At 45.9% G+C, this 14,044-nt stretch overlaps 1 protein-coding gene across 1 annotated transcript in view; it reads right to left on the reverse strand.

Annotated features, from left to right (window-relative positions):
- plxnb2b (plexin b2b) overlaps nt 1-14,044 on the reverse strand; it is a 151,566-nt gene that overhangs the window by 116,315 nt on the left and 21,207 nt on the right. Inside the window, exon 2 of the mRNA XM_034685655.1 lies at nt 5,515-5,701. The gene's annotated coding sequence lies outside the window, so the exon portion shown is untranslated. The remainder of the gene's footprint in view (nt 1-5,514; nt 5,702-14,044) is intronic.

A 14,044-nucleotide genomic window follows, 5' to 3' on the forward strand; every position in this document is an offset into this window, starting at 1 on the left:
AATGTCACCTGGGTACTCTGCTTTTGAGGCTATTCACTCTCCTCATCTCTCGGGGACAAATGCTGTGCTTGTAAGTCTCGAGCCAGATGAGCAGAAATTCACTTCAGCAAGTGCAAGTTATTATCTGCGACCAGGAATCATCACCTACACACATGGTGTATGTGGCACGCCATTGTCCTCTATCCTATATATCAGCGGGTCTGACCAGCTCTTTTTACCCTACGGGGATTTGACGGGAGATGAGCGAACACATGGGCACGAACATGTGTGCATGTGTGTGTGGCAAAATGGAGCAGGAGGGGAGTTGGGGGAATCCAATCTCTCACACAGAGGAGCAGAGACAGGCGGGTAGATACGCTCCAGGTCCAGAATCACCCTGGTAGTATCTGTAGCTGAAATGACAGGATTACTACGGTATTAGAAAACCTGCTGAGATGGTTGATAATGCTGTTTATGGTACAGCATCACACCGGTAGGGGGAAAGTCAAAATGTTTGACTAATAAACATGTGGACAAGCTCTCCACTTAGAGACTTAGCAGAGAGGGATCCCCAGTCTGTTTACAGTAAGGATTCAATATTGTCTGCTTGATTGGCATTAACAAGCATACTTAGTGATTCATGTTGGTGACATTATTTTTGCTGAACCTCTTGAAATTGGGACAGTAAACATAAGCCCCGTTATCCTGGTTAAGAATGGGATTATTGTTGTGTCAACAACCCCCATAGATAATAGTAATTACTGCCCTCATTGCAGTGCAATCAGACTGCAACTTCGGTAGCTGACAGCTTGGTCCTAATTACCAAGAACCACCAATTACTGGCTCCATTTCATTATTTATAATGCTCAGCATAGCCAAATAAAAGAGACTTCAGTGACTCTGAACCGTCACATGTTTGGCAGCTGCAAAGGGGGCATCCACAGGACCTGCTGAATCATCTCCTAATTTTTGTCCTGACAGCATACTAGTCAGCATGCAAACACAAAACTGTTACTGCACAGAAAAGTGAATAAAAATAAGAGCAGGAATCGAACAGGGGGCTGCCTTTTCTTCCTCCTTGCCAGCCACAGGAAGTAATAAAGCTGCAAAGGAAGTGCATTATCATCCCTCTTTTCCTACTCGCTCCTGCTTGTTTATCTGCCACATAGCTGCAGACTTGATTCGAAAACATCAGCCCTGGAGCCCGTTACTGCTAAAACAGTTTGCATGTTGTATCTACATCCATATTTCATACATCCCACTGTGAGTTCTATGATACAATAATTGACTTGTCTGCTGCCATGATGCCACCATAAATAATAAAAAAAATACAATTCTTTATCTGGCAAGCGTTTTCAACCATCCACACACACTGACATTCGCAGATGTTTCCCATCACCCTCTGCTGCCAAGCGTCGTCCAGTGATGGCTGAAGCGGGGGCGAGTGGGGAGCTTGGGGCGGGGGTGTGAAATTCTGCTATTCCTGCTCCAGTGAATTCTGCAGAAACTTGGCAGATCATTGTGGAGATTTGTATGTCTGTGGATTTGATATGAAACTGTTTAAGAGGCTCGTCTGGAGTCTGTCTCTTAACGTGCCTCCACTTAAAGCAGCCCTGCCTGTTTAGCTTATGTTCCCATAAAGCCTGTCGGCCACATTTCTCAGCCCTCAAGGGTGCAGATGGGCGATTAACTCAGCAGACAGGTCCTATACCATCATCTGAGCCATAACCATTTCCACTCTTTAGTTGCTTCAAAAAGTGTGCCTCTGAGTAAAGAAAAGCCCATAATCCACAAATAGTGGGAACCAAACAGAAAACATGTGCCTCGTCTATTCAGATTTCTACAAACGTTCACCTTGTTGATTAACAAAGACTCTTTTTGTTTTGGTGATTCAGTGCAAATTCAATGAATCCCCAAACCAGCTCAAACAGAGGCTCAGGCTCGGCAAGCTATAAAGCATGTAAAGCTATCACGTTCCAAAAGGACAAGCAGTCTCAAAAAAGAGATTAAGTATGTACAAAAGGAATCTACCATCGTGATCCAAGGGGCTTAGCATTTAGATGACAGTTGCGCTGGGCAGGCCTTGTTTGCAGGGGCTGGAGAGGAGCGGAATATGTGGCCCGGAGGCCGGATCTGTTCCAACTGTGCCCTGGCAAGAAAACGCTCAGCCCAGTCAGCCTCAACAGCTTGGATATTCACAGGGGGCGATGGAAAACTGGAGGGCTGGAGTACGGCGTTGGAGCTGGGGGAGCTCAGAAGAGAAGAGGAAGGGGTGATGAGTCAGGAACAAGGTGTTTTATATTATTTTTGGTACCATGAGGACATGGCATTTGCTGTGTACGATGAGTGGAGCAAACTGGGGCTGGTGATGAGGGTCCTCCTGTCTGTGTTGGCCTGCGGTGATTAAGTTTATCATCAGATGGGTCTGCTTAGAGGGAGCTGGGAGTATTTTCAACAAACTCTGAAGGTGTAAAACCTTGCTGCACTGCAACTCCTTGCTTTGTTGATGATTAATTCCAAAAGCCTGAAGTTGAATAACCCATTCATCACTACAGAGTGAAACAAACAGAGGTATCCTCAGTGGTTTATGAGAAGAAAAACAGCTGGATGATTTGTTACGTTTTCACTTTGACCTTACTGAAGCTATGGGCTGATGACAGATTGTCATTTCACCAACACTTGTGACAAATTTTATAGATCCCTGGCATTAAAGTGAGTATCATTACTTGATTTAATGGGACAAATAAATGGTTCCCTCTCTTCTCTGGGGATGCATAGTAATATGGTGACTCAGCTTGAATATCATCTAAAGGACTTTTGATGTTGAGACAGCTTTCTCTTCACTTAATAACCTGAACCAACTTCACAAGTGCCACAGTCAGTGAAAACGCCAGTACGTATACAATAAAAACAATTTATCCTATGGGATTCCTCTTTGAAAAACGATTTCAAAAAGTTATCACCACAAATTAAATGCTCATGTTTACCTATTATTGCTTCCTCTTTCAAAGAAGCCCCTTTAAAAAAGGTAGACCAAACAGATATCTCTCACATGAAAAAGAGTGTGGAGCTGTAAACTTGACAGTACTGGTTAACGTTCAAAGCATCTAAAAGTAACACAGGAGATAAAAAGGTCAGTGTTGCGCGAGGGAAAACAGAACTATCGGCTTTACTCTCACTGCTGCAAAAAGGACATGAAAAAAACAAGAGATTTGTTTGCTCCTGTGCGCCCTAATTCATTCATCCCTCAGTACCTCTTTGCTCTGGGGTTGTACCAAGGCAAAGCCTCATGGGAGACATGACTGACACCTCCTAATCCTTGAGGAGACCAAAAAGCATGACATTACCATGAAATTTACACCATCTCCTAAGATGTGAGCTGAACTGGGAGAACAACAAAGGCATAAAAACAGTGAACAAAACTCCAAAAATAGGAAGCGTGAATATTTAACATGTCGTGTTTTAGGTTGCAAGTGTAGTTGAGGCGCTTTGAGCGAAAAGCATCTCTCCACCCCAGTTCCATTAATTCACAACTGGGGTAGCCTACATTTCAAGAAAAGGAGCCATATTTTGTTTATCTTTAACACCAGCGGGCAGACTGGCAGGCTGGCAGCGCTGGAAGAAATGTGATGGAAAAGTTGAGCATGAGAGCTATGACCTCAGCAAACAGCTGATTAAGGAGATGACGAGTGAGAAAAGGAGTTGTCTGTCAAACTAAGCCCCTAAACAGATGGACAAGTGTAGCACACTAAGAGACCAGCGAGTCCTGAGGCTCTGTGACAGATTTGGTTTTACAGCAAACCAGAGGGAAAGTCGAGGAGGACATGATGAAGCCAAAACTGTCAATCATTATCACTTATATGTTAATATTTTCCATTGTTTTATTCATGTTGTTCGATGGACATTTTGTGTCAGCTTGTTTACGTTTAAATTGAAAGCCAGATAATGAGCGGGATGATGTATAATGAATGGGTGGTAATGCAAATTAGAATCCCTTTAGGGTGTGACAAGACCCATCCGCTTTGCGTCAGGGTCCTGTTCGCCTTGTTGGGATTCTAATTGCCATTGCTACACATTTACAACACAGTATCCCTTACTTAACCTACTGCATGAGTTTAATTGTTTGTTGCTGCAGCTTAGGTTTGCAGCCATTCTTGGTCCTCTTTGTCAAAGCTCTCTAATCTCAATGGAACAAACCATCAAAAAAAAGGTTTAATACACAATTTTAAAAACCTCATTGACTGAGTGAGGCTTATCATCTGTAGTTTCTCCACTCTATGAACAGAAGATGCTTTTACAGCCATCTATATAAAACTATTATTGCAGCAGTTAATTGCTGGGGAGCTTTATTTAATGAGCATGGAGGTAAATTTAATTACTTGCAGTCCTTAATAAACAGGAAAAGGAAGCTATTGGTGTGCACTAAAGTTTTGACAGATTACAACTTATCCTAACTTGTAGGCCAAGCCTTCGACTTATAATTGGACTATTGTTTCCTGACACACAAACACACACTGTTGACCATTTACTAGCCAGCAATGTTCCACTCCTGTGATCACAGTAACAGAAAGTGTTTTCATCGGTGTAATGTGACACTTGGGGGCTGACCCGTGCCCGTGTATCCCCCAGGTGAAGTGGTCAACTATCTGCAGGGCATTACAGATACAGTCTCCCCTCCTCCCTCCGCTCTGCACACCCTATATTTTCCGTCGTCTCTCCCCCGAGCTCACTATCGCCCCACTACCTCTGCTTTAACACTGACAGCCAAACAATGGGAGTCAGGGCTGCCTTAACGAGTAGAAAGTGGAGGCTGGACTAATTAGAGCCACCACACCCCCCCTCTGCAGCATCCCCTCCATCCCCTCCTGTTAACTCAGAGCAGTGTGATACAGCTTGGCCACGGCTGGGACTGTTGAGCCTATTGTGAGAGAATAGGGGCTGGAAGTTGTTTCTTTTTTTTTTTTCAGTCTTCTTCTTCTACTGGCTGCCGGCCAATGGGGGACCGTAGTAATTGCCCGAATCCCACTGTGGCAAGTGAGGAGAAAGAGTGTGAGGGTGGCACAAGCCAAGGAAAGTGGGAAAGTGAGAAAATGCTGGGACAGAGTGTGGGAACGAAAGTGTAGCAATTTAAAAAAAAAAATGCGGACAGAGAACAAGGAGACAGAAAAATGTACTGATAGATGTTTTGATATTAATTTGTCCTGACCATTACAAATCTGATACGTAGATTTGAGTGTTGGCTGAGAACACTCAGCGGGTTAATTAGTTATGGTGTCAGATAGAGGCTTTTGTTGGCATACATGATAATGTTCTGAGGCTACAGTTATCATACTGGTATCAGTGTCAGCAGCTCTTGGTAAACAAAGCATAATATAAAATGTTTATCTCAAAAACATAGAGTGACATGTACGAGAAGTATTCCAGTAAAGAGGAAGACAGCCTGAGGACTCTGTTGCATGAAAATAAAACAGAAAAAGAAACATTCATATTACTTTAGAGTTACGTGAAAATAGAATGACCCGAGGTGCTACTCACTAGGGAAAGGCAGACAGAGGTGCAGGGAGCGTCTTGGCTGTTGGAGTGGAACGGAGCAGGGTGCAGCGGCGGCTGCACAGTGGGCCCTCGCTGGACGCTTCAATCACAGGCAGCCAAAGCCCCGGGCAAACTTGGCCAATTAGCCGCACACTGCCGCTGACCCCCAGCTTCATTAAGGGCCCGGGCTCTGGATGGGGGGAGAGAGAGGGGAGGGGCAGAGGAGGAGAGGATTAGAGAGGAGTGAGAGAAAGAGAGGGAGCACCAGGTTTGAGAAAAGACACAGATGCATTTGCACAGACACATTACGCCAGAGGTGATGCTCAAGGTTACAGCAATACACGATCGACTGTGAGAACACCCTATACCAGACACGCACGTTCACCGCATGAGACTCCCACTTCCCTGTGGGTTTAAACCCCCAGCAAAAGGTGGCAAAGAGGGGGTTTGAGAGCCTCGGAGGCCAGAGGGCACAGCTCCCCTCTCAGTCCCACACCGCTGCATTGACAGCAACAGGTGTGGTGGCCAGCAGACATGCAATTACCAGGCTGAGAATCTGCTCTTTGTGACAGAGACAACAGCAGATCAGAGGGAAAAATCAGAGCCAGAGGGGAAGAGGAGAGGAGCATAGTGGGAGGAGAGGTGAGAGATGAGGAGGAAGAGAGGAAGACACAGACTACTGAAGGTCCCTAGAGGGGAGGAAGAAAGAGAGAGAGGGAAAGAGATTTCCAGCCGCCTCTTTTCATCGCAAATCCCTCGCCGACAGAGCGCTGGCTTGCAGAGCGAAAAAAAAACAGATCAAAAACCAACACATACAGTAGCTATGGCACACCTGTTGTGCTGCAGGAGTAATACAAATTTGCACGCTTTGCTGGTCCGCAGAGACCTCACATACGTGTGTGCACAACAATGAGACAAAGGAGAGAGGAAACTGACAACAACCCATTTCTATTCAGCCTGGGTGGGGCTGTTGGAGGTGCTTTGGGACAGGTTGCGCTCAATGAGCCCTGACAGCAAGACTGTTTGGTGTATGCGTGTTTGTCTGCATTACAAGTGTGTATACCCACATGGGACCTCTGCTTGCATCAGCCTTGTGATGGAAGCCTCAGTGGTGCGCTCTAGGGTGGGGGGAAGCAGCTTCATATTCTCTCTCTCGCTTATTCTCTCAGCTCTCCCTCTCCGATTACGAGCCTTCGATCAGGCTGAAGTAATGTTTGTGTGCTTTGCCGGCAGTGTAGCAATAACCGCTGTCAGAAACCTTGCATGCTTGGGTGAGGTGGAGATACAAGGCCTTTATTTAAAACAAGCCGAGGATAAAAGATCAATGGACCAATTCAGGCTGTGAATTGGAAGGAAAAGTTCACAAACATAGTGGGAGATTATGAGAGGGAGATATATGTGTGGAGTGGAGGGGGGAGTGAGAGCGAGGGGGCATCTAGCTCATCTGGGTGCTAGTGGCTTATTGATCGGTGGAGACACACAGCTCCGAGCCATTCATCACAGGCCACTCAGGCCCCAAGATAACTCCTATGATAGTGCCCCGGCTGCTGAGCAGCTGCAACTGGCCACAATCCATTATCCTTCAAAAGCAGCCCCATGGCCTGGAAACAGGGATGGTGGAGCTGCTCGTTGACAGGCTGGAGGGAGGGTGGGGGGCTTGGATGGAAATGGAAAGACCAGGTCTATGTGGGAGCCTGCGGCCAAGAAGAGTGTGTTCACACAGGTAGGAGCTAGGGTTGAGAAGCCACGGGTTTTAGAAAAAGGAAGCTCTAAAAGCTGGAACGGAGAGGAGGAACTGTCTGTTTGCACCAGTAGAAGAAGAAGAAAGTGTCACCACACTATTGTTTCCACTCCTTGGACAAACAGTATTAGCAAGGCTGTTTTATAGCAGATAGCACACAAGCTATTCGAGCGACAGGCAGCTCTGAAAACTGCTGAGTGGCTCTGAATGCATGTGTGTGTGTGTGTGTGTGTATGTGTGTGTGTGAAGAGAATTCCCAGATTGGGCAGGTGGGGATCGGCCATAATGAGCCATGCAGGGAGTGAGGGGAGAGGGAGTTGGGAAAGGAGGGGGTCGAAGCGAGGGCGAAAAAAAAAAAAAAGAAGGGAAGAGGCCAAAGAGCAAGAAAAAGAGAGAGACAGAGTGAGAGTGATGGAGACAGGCTCAGAGCCAGAGACATGGCCCCAAAAGAGCAATTACAGGAGCTCCAGAGAAGGTGTGGGCTCAGCCCCCAGGCATGGTTTCACACACCACAGAGCCCTGCCAGACATGCACACACACACACATTAAACACACACACACACACACACACACACACACACACACACACACACACACACACACACACACACACACACACACACACACACACACACACACACACACACACACACACACACACACACACACACATATAATTCTAACAAAAACTCACAGAAGACAGAGATGGACAAATACTGTAAGACCTTTATTACAAGCCAAAAAGGGCAGGAGGAAGGAAGTATGATGTGGGCGTATTTTTATCTGAATTCAGACCCTCACTGCGCTGGACTCCTCCACAGGTTTCCACCGCAACATTCTGATCTGGTCGAAACCTGTTACCGTAACAGCATGGCCTGAAACAAAGGCTCAAACTCCAGGGCTGAGGTCAGTGTGGGCAAAACTTTCAAGTCAATTGTCCTCCGTGCAGTGAGTGCAAAACAACACTGAAAAGTCTGGACAGCCTCTCACCATGGTGCCTGTCACAAATACGAGTCTGAAATGGTTTCTGAAGGCGACGGTTTTTAACCCACCCCCCGCCGCCCAATCCTCCCCTCCGCTACCCATCAGCAGCACCACTTTACAGAGACCGACAGGCGGGAAAGAACAAGCAAGAATGATAGGAGAGAAAGAAAAGAGAGAGAGATGCAAACAGATAAGGGGGAGGGGAAATTAAATTAAGAGAAAAGTTCTCGCGCACCGGTATGCACCATTGATTTCCTATTCTCTTGGAAACATTTAATGAGCTTAAATAGGAGCCTCGTTTGACACTGCCACAGTGACTCTGAGGAGCCTCCCAGTGAGAGGAAATCGTTCAGCAGCTGTGACGGCTACCAGAGGTGGAGGGGGCGGAAGATGGAGAGAAGGTAGAGGTGGAGGATGAAGAGGTAGAAAAGGAGGAGGAGGAGCGGGGGGGAAAGTGCAGGTTCCAATGCCAAAGCAAGAGACGTGTGTAAGACAGATGTTGAAATACGCACAGGAAATGGACCATGGGTAGCAATACTTGCCTGGTTCCCAGTGAGGAGGAAAAAGAATGAAGGATGAGGGAGAATAGGAGGACAGGAGAGGCAGACGGCGGAGGAGGAGGAGGAGGCTAAAGGTTGTCTCCATCTACCCAAGATGCCTAGTTATGTTGGTGCTTACCTCTCACAACAGGCACTCATTATAACCCCACAATGTCCGACCTGATTGACAGCTACTGCTCTGCTGCAGCGTTTCACCTCATTACTTCCTGGATGACCTCCCTAGGAGGTATTCAACAGATGCTTTTGGCTTGACGGCCATCTTGTTTGGGTTTTTTTTTTTTTTCATAGCCTCCCTCCCTGCTCTCTTTTCTCCCTCTATCGGCAGAAAACTATTGTCACTTCAGAGAGTAAAGTCCAGAGAAGCTTCATTGCTCTCCGCCGCTGATGAGGGCCCCACTGGGAGCCATCGGCAGGCGCTTTATAAAGCCGTCTGGCTGAGTGAATGGACTCAGCGTCACGCCACCTTTTGCAGGCAATCATGATAATAAGAGTGGGGAGTCAAGCATGGCAGTACACTGGCACCACAGGGGGGGCTTCCCTTTATCGACTGGAGAGTGTGGTGTGTATGTGGGGAGTGTGTTTAGGGATAGGAGATAAACTGATTTCATTGCGTTTACTTGTGATGCAATTTTCAACAATTCTCCAAATCAAAACTCATTCAACCGACAAGTCCAGAGTCAGACCACTAATAATCACCTCATCATCAGAAGTAAGGAAAACAGGAAGAAGAGATACAGTGACACATCAAAACATACGACATTAGTAAGGTAATGCTATAAACCTGTATCATAATAAAGAGCTCTGGGACTTTGAGTCAGTTACTTTTCATCACAGATGCATCATTTCATGAGATGAAAGATTTGCAACATTTCCATATCTCTTACTCTCAAAAACCCATCTGTTGACAAAGTGTAGAGCTTCAAACCTAACTTTGTCTTTGGCCAATTTTGTCTCACCAGAGCCTTAGCAATAAACCCAACAGAAGATGCAGTTCTGTGTTGGGGGCTGCCCCCTAAAGAGGCGATCTGTTGAGTCATCAGATGAGAAGATTCAGGAGTCACTCATTGCAGCCCTACCCTTCACTGTTTATCATTTACATAGTGTTGACTTAGAGACAAATTTATCAGCAGAGCTTCTGTCCTCTGCAAGATGAAGTACACAATGGGTCTTTTTGGGCTACTAGAACTTTTTCATAGTTCTAAGAACTATAGGAACCCATCCCAGGAACAATGAACTATTTTAGCTCCTAGAAGCCTGTTTCAAGAAACCTTTTAAGGTCCTGCTTCAGAGTAGGTACTCTCCCAGCACAAGAGGGACTTAGAGTGATGTAAGTGCATGGTGATTGGTCCATAACTGTGCATTGGTTGCACCCAAGAGCCAATTCAGTACCACCAACTGCTTTTTAGAAATCCTAGTGTAAATGTTAGCTTAATAACAGTCAGCAAAGGCTCGTGAAATCATTTAAAAGGGAGGAAAACAACAAAAAATGGACCGACAATGAAGTCCAGACTTTATTAAGTGTTTATACTACCAAGGATGCAACGCAATTTGACTGGGCATATCTTTGAAAGTATTTCTTGCAGGCTCCCTTCACTGAGTATCTACCACACAGTGAAGCAGTGCCAGGAGAAGATGTAGAAACTCAAACAAGACATACAAATTTAAAGACCACAACAACCAAAGAGGCTCCGACAGAAAAACTAGCAAGTAGTATGCTAAGCTGGACGCTGTCCTTGGCCACAGACAGGAATATGCTGCTAAGTGACATTTCTCTAGCCAGCTTACGTCACTGTAAGGTTAATATCAGCCTTCACTATGGTGGTGCCAATGCAGACAGAAAAACAAGTCCCCATGGTGTGTAGTTCTCAGGGCACTCCTTTGTAGATAGTTCCTCTTCATGAGAAGTATTAAGTAGGTTTCATGTTAGATATCCGTGCTCCCCTTATGCTTTACTGGCTTAAATGTGGCTACCAGGCATCAGGAGGACCCGCGAGCGGTGGTACCGCTATAGCTTGCTTAATGGTGCACTACTTTTTTCAGTGGGGATTTCTTCAGAGTTCATGGTTCACAAGGTTTTTTTTACCAGGAGCTAAATTTTGCATATAGCTCTCCACCTCTCCAAAACAAACATAGAAGGTCATAAAAACTGGTAAAACTTGTACGAAGCAGTTTAAGTTAAATATCAGCATCACTTTGGTGCTCTTTGGCAGCCACACCATGCAGACTGTTTCTGACTGGACCTCACAGGCTGCACAAAATCTTATCCTATTACATTATAGTGTAATAAAGGTGGTGACACGACTTCAAACACTAAGAAATTAGTTGGCTGGAAATGTTTTCAGAGGCCGACAGCCAGCGTGCTCGGTAAAACATGAGCCTCATTAAGGCTGATATAGGAATCAGGTGTGAATAGGAGTCAGGAATGAATAGCTGATACTTCTATCTAACAGACACATCTCATTCAGGTACAGCCCTTTTGTGTTTCAAGAGATATGCTCTGCCTCACTTACAGCTAGGAGAGCTGCATATTTTACTGATGATACAAAACAGGCTCTAATGCATGATGACCAGCTGCTAAAGTGCACACATGGGTTTGTGTGTCTGAACATGCTAATAACATATGTGCATGTGTAATGGCTGCTGTTTGCTGGTTGAGCATAAATATTTCAGGTCCCTGTTTATGCTTTTAACTCAGACGGTAATGTTTCCTGGTTTAGCTCTGCTCTGACATTCCTCCAGTGTCTGTTTCATATGTTAGCAGGTCAGACAGGACTTCTTCAGTTCCTGACCCCTGTTATTTTTTTCTCCCCTGACTTCGGCTCAGCTGCTGGGAAAGCGGCCGGCTTGTGGAGTATCTATCCAGACAGATGCATAGTAAGCAGTGCTGCAGCCGCTGTGGGTGTTTGGCACAACTGGCAGCAGTGCTGAGAGCCATGTTTCGCTGGGCTTTCATGTGTGACTAGCAGCCCAAGTTTTGCTGAAGGAGATTTTTTTCTATGGAAATGATTCTTGGGCTGAAATAATCATGTGATCCTCTGGTGATTAATTACGGTGAAAGAAAAACGGCCCACATGAGAGAGTCCTTTTTTTCCTCCTGAAGAGTTCCAGCAGTTACTCATTGGAGTGCACTCCCACACACATGCCAGGCATAGGAGCTATAAGTAAATATCTGCATTATGAGGACAACAACTTGGGAGAGTCACAGTGTTGGATTGCCCTTCTCTCCTTTAACCAGAGTCCCCACCTGTCATCTCAACCATTCTTTCTCAACATAGTGCCAATGAGGGGCAATTTTTCACCGGAAACTGTCACCACTCCCCGTATGAATCCATAGGCCATCATCTATACCCACAGTATGGACCTTCCTCTAAATCACTTATACTGGCCTATATATAGCCTGTGCAGAAAAGGTCATTATTGAAACAGAAAGCTATATTTCATAATTGCACTACCACGCTTCTATCCCCTCGGTGAAATTGGCTCTCCAGAATAAATTCCCTCTTGGTCTTTTCCATCTCTCTTTATCTCCCTCTCTTGTCTGTTAGAGAGTGCGATTTTGACAGGCTGACTGTCTCTCCTGGCGCAATAACCACCCTCCATTTGTATCTGCGGAGGGTGCATTAACTAGACAGCGTAATCAGGCTGCACAGGAAAGGCAGCAGGCCTCAACAACTGACTGCTTTTTACCACTTTTTGCTGTAACAGCCCGCCATTAGGCCACAATTAGCACGGCTCAGTCTGGCAAATATCACCCTTCACAAACCTTTAGATGGCAAAGTGGATGCCAGAAAACAAGGGGATTTTTTTTGTGCACAAAACACTCTGTAAAAGTGATCTTATTTGATTACACTTGATGCTGAATGTAATAAAAGTAGAAGATTAAAAATTACCTCAGTGTCATGGGACCACACCAGAAGAAAACTTGATGCCAATTCAGTCAAAAAAAAGTGTAAGACTCTTGCAGAAAAAAACTTATCGCCAGACACTTCAGACAGTGATTCATCTGAAGCAGCAGGCAAAAAAGAGGGGAGAAAAAAACGAAAGCCTTATCATAAGTGAATGCACTCTGCGAATCAAGGATGCAAGTTTTCACCATAGTGCTCCTGTGGTTAAGGTGCACTTCAGGTGAATGCTTTTCATGACGGGATGCAGTCACACAAGTCTGTATAAAGCCAAGTTCAGTACGCACAGGCACATTCGCTCCCCTCAGGGCTCTGGAACAATCAAGAGAAATGCGTGTCCCTGTGGTCATTTGCGGCATGCTGGCAGTAGGCAGACGCAGATAAGAGTTTGGATCGGTGGAGGCTGACACGCTGTGATTATCTCCCGCTGCTGGAATTGACCGTCCATCAATCCAGACGGCTAAGAGGACCAGGGCTGGCCGACTCAATTGTTGTCTGAGACCAGATTTTTATGATTCAATGACCTCGAAAAAAAAAAAGGGAAAAATGTGTCAAGTGTTTCAAACGTGCGTGCTCAAGCATTGTGATTCAGATTCACGAACACTCGTGAAAGAGATGAGAAAGTGCTGCAGTCTCAGAAGTATAATCACCAGCACATATGTTCCCACACACACATGGCGACACTCAGAGACAACCACCTGACTTTCCATGGCTCCCTCTGAAGTCCCAGTCTGCCTTTCCTGGCTCTCTCATCACCTTCCCCCTCACCTCATGCTGCGTGTTCTGGACCTGAAACCAAGTCCGTACAACAGACTGAGTCACAGGAGAAATGCGCGAAAGAGACTGAGTGAGGAAAGGGAGAGAAGGGGAGAGGGAGAGATTGTGTCAAGAAGCACATTCTTTCTGCTGAGCGCCATCTGGAAGTGGAAAGGTAGATAAACAATGACGTGAGCTGCATCCCATCTCCTTCCTAAACCCCCGAACAGACACACACACACTTGCCACAATGCATGAGAGCCATCTCCACCGATCCTGTGCTGCGCGCCAAGCATTGTCAGGGATTGGGTCTTATCAATCGTTGGCCAGATACTGAGCGAAAGCGTGAGGCAAACAAAAGAGAAGGGGAGAGAACAAAAAATGGCGGAGAGCTACAGGCGACAATGAGAAACACAAATGAGATGATGGCTGGGAGCCACCCGTCCATGCGGCCCTGGACCGACTCTATTTTAATCTGGTCAAGTCTGCCTCAAAATCAAAGCAATCTCCTCTAGTGAGCTGACAGAGGAAGGAATCAGACAGCCAATCCCACCCAAAAAGGAAGTTGCTGGAGAATTGAATGAGGGGAT

This window comes from Notolabrus celidotus, chromosome 6 (assembly GCF_009762535.1).
Source record: "Notolabrus celidotus isolate fNotCel1 chromosome 6, fNotCel1.pri, whole genome shotgun sequence".
Lineage (NCBI taxonomy): Eukaryota > Metazoa > Chordata > Actinopteri > Labriformes > Labridae > Notolabrus > Notolabrus celidotus.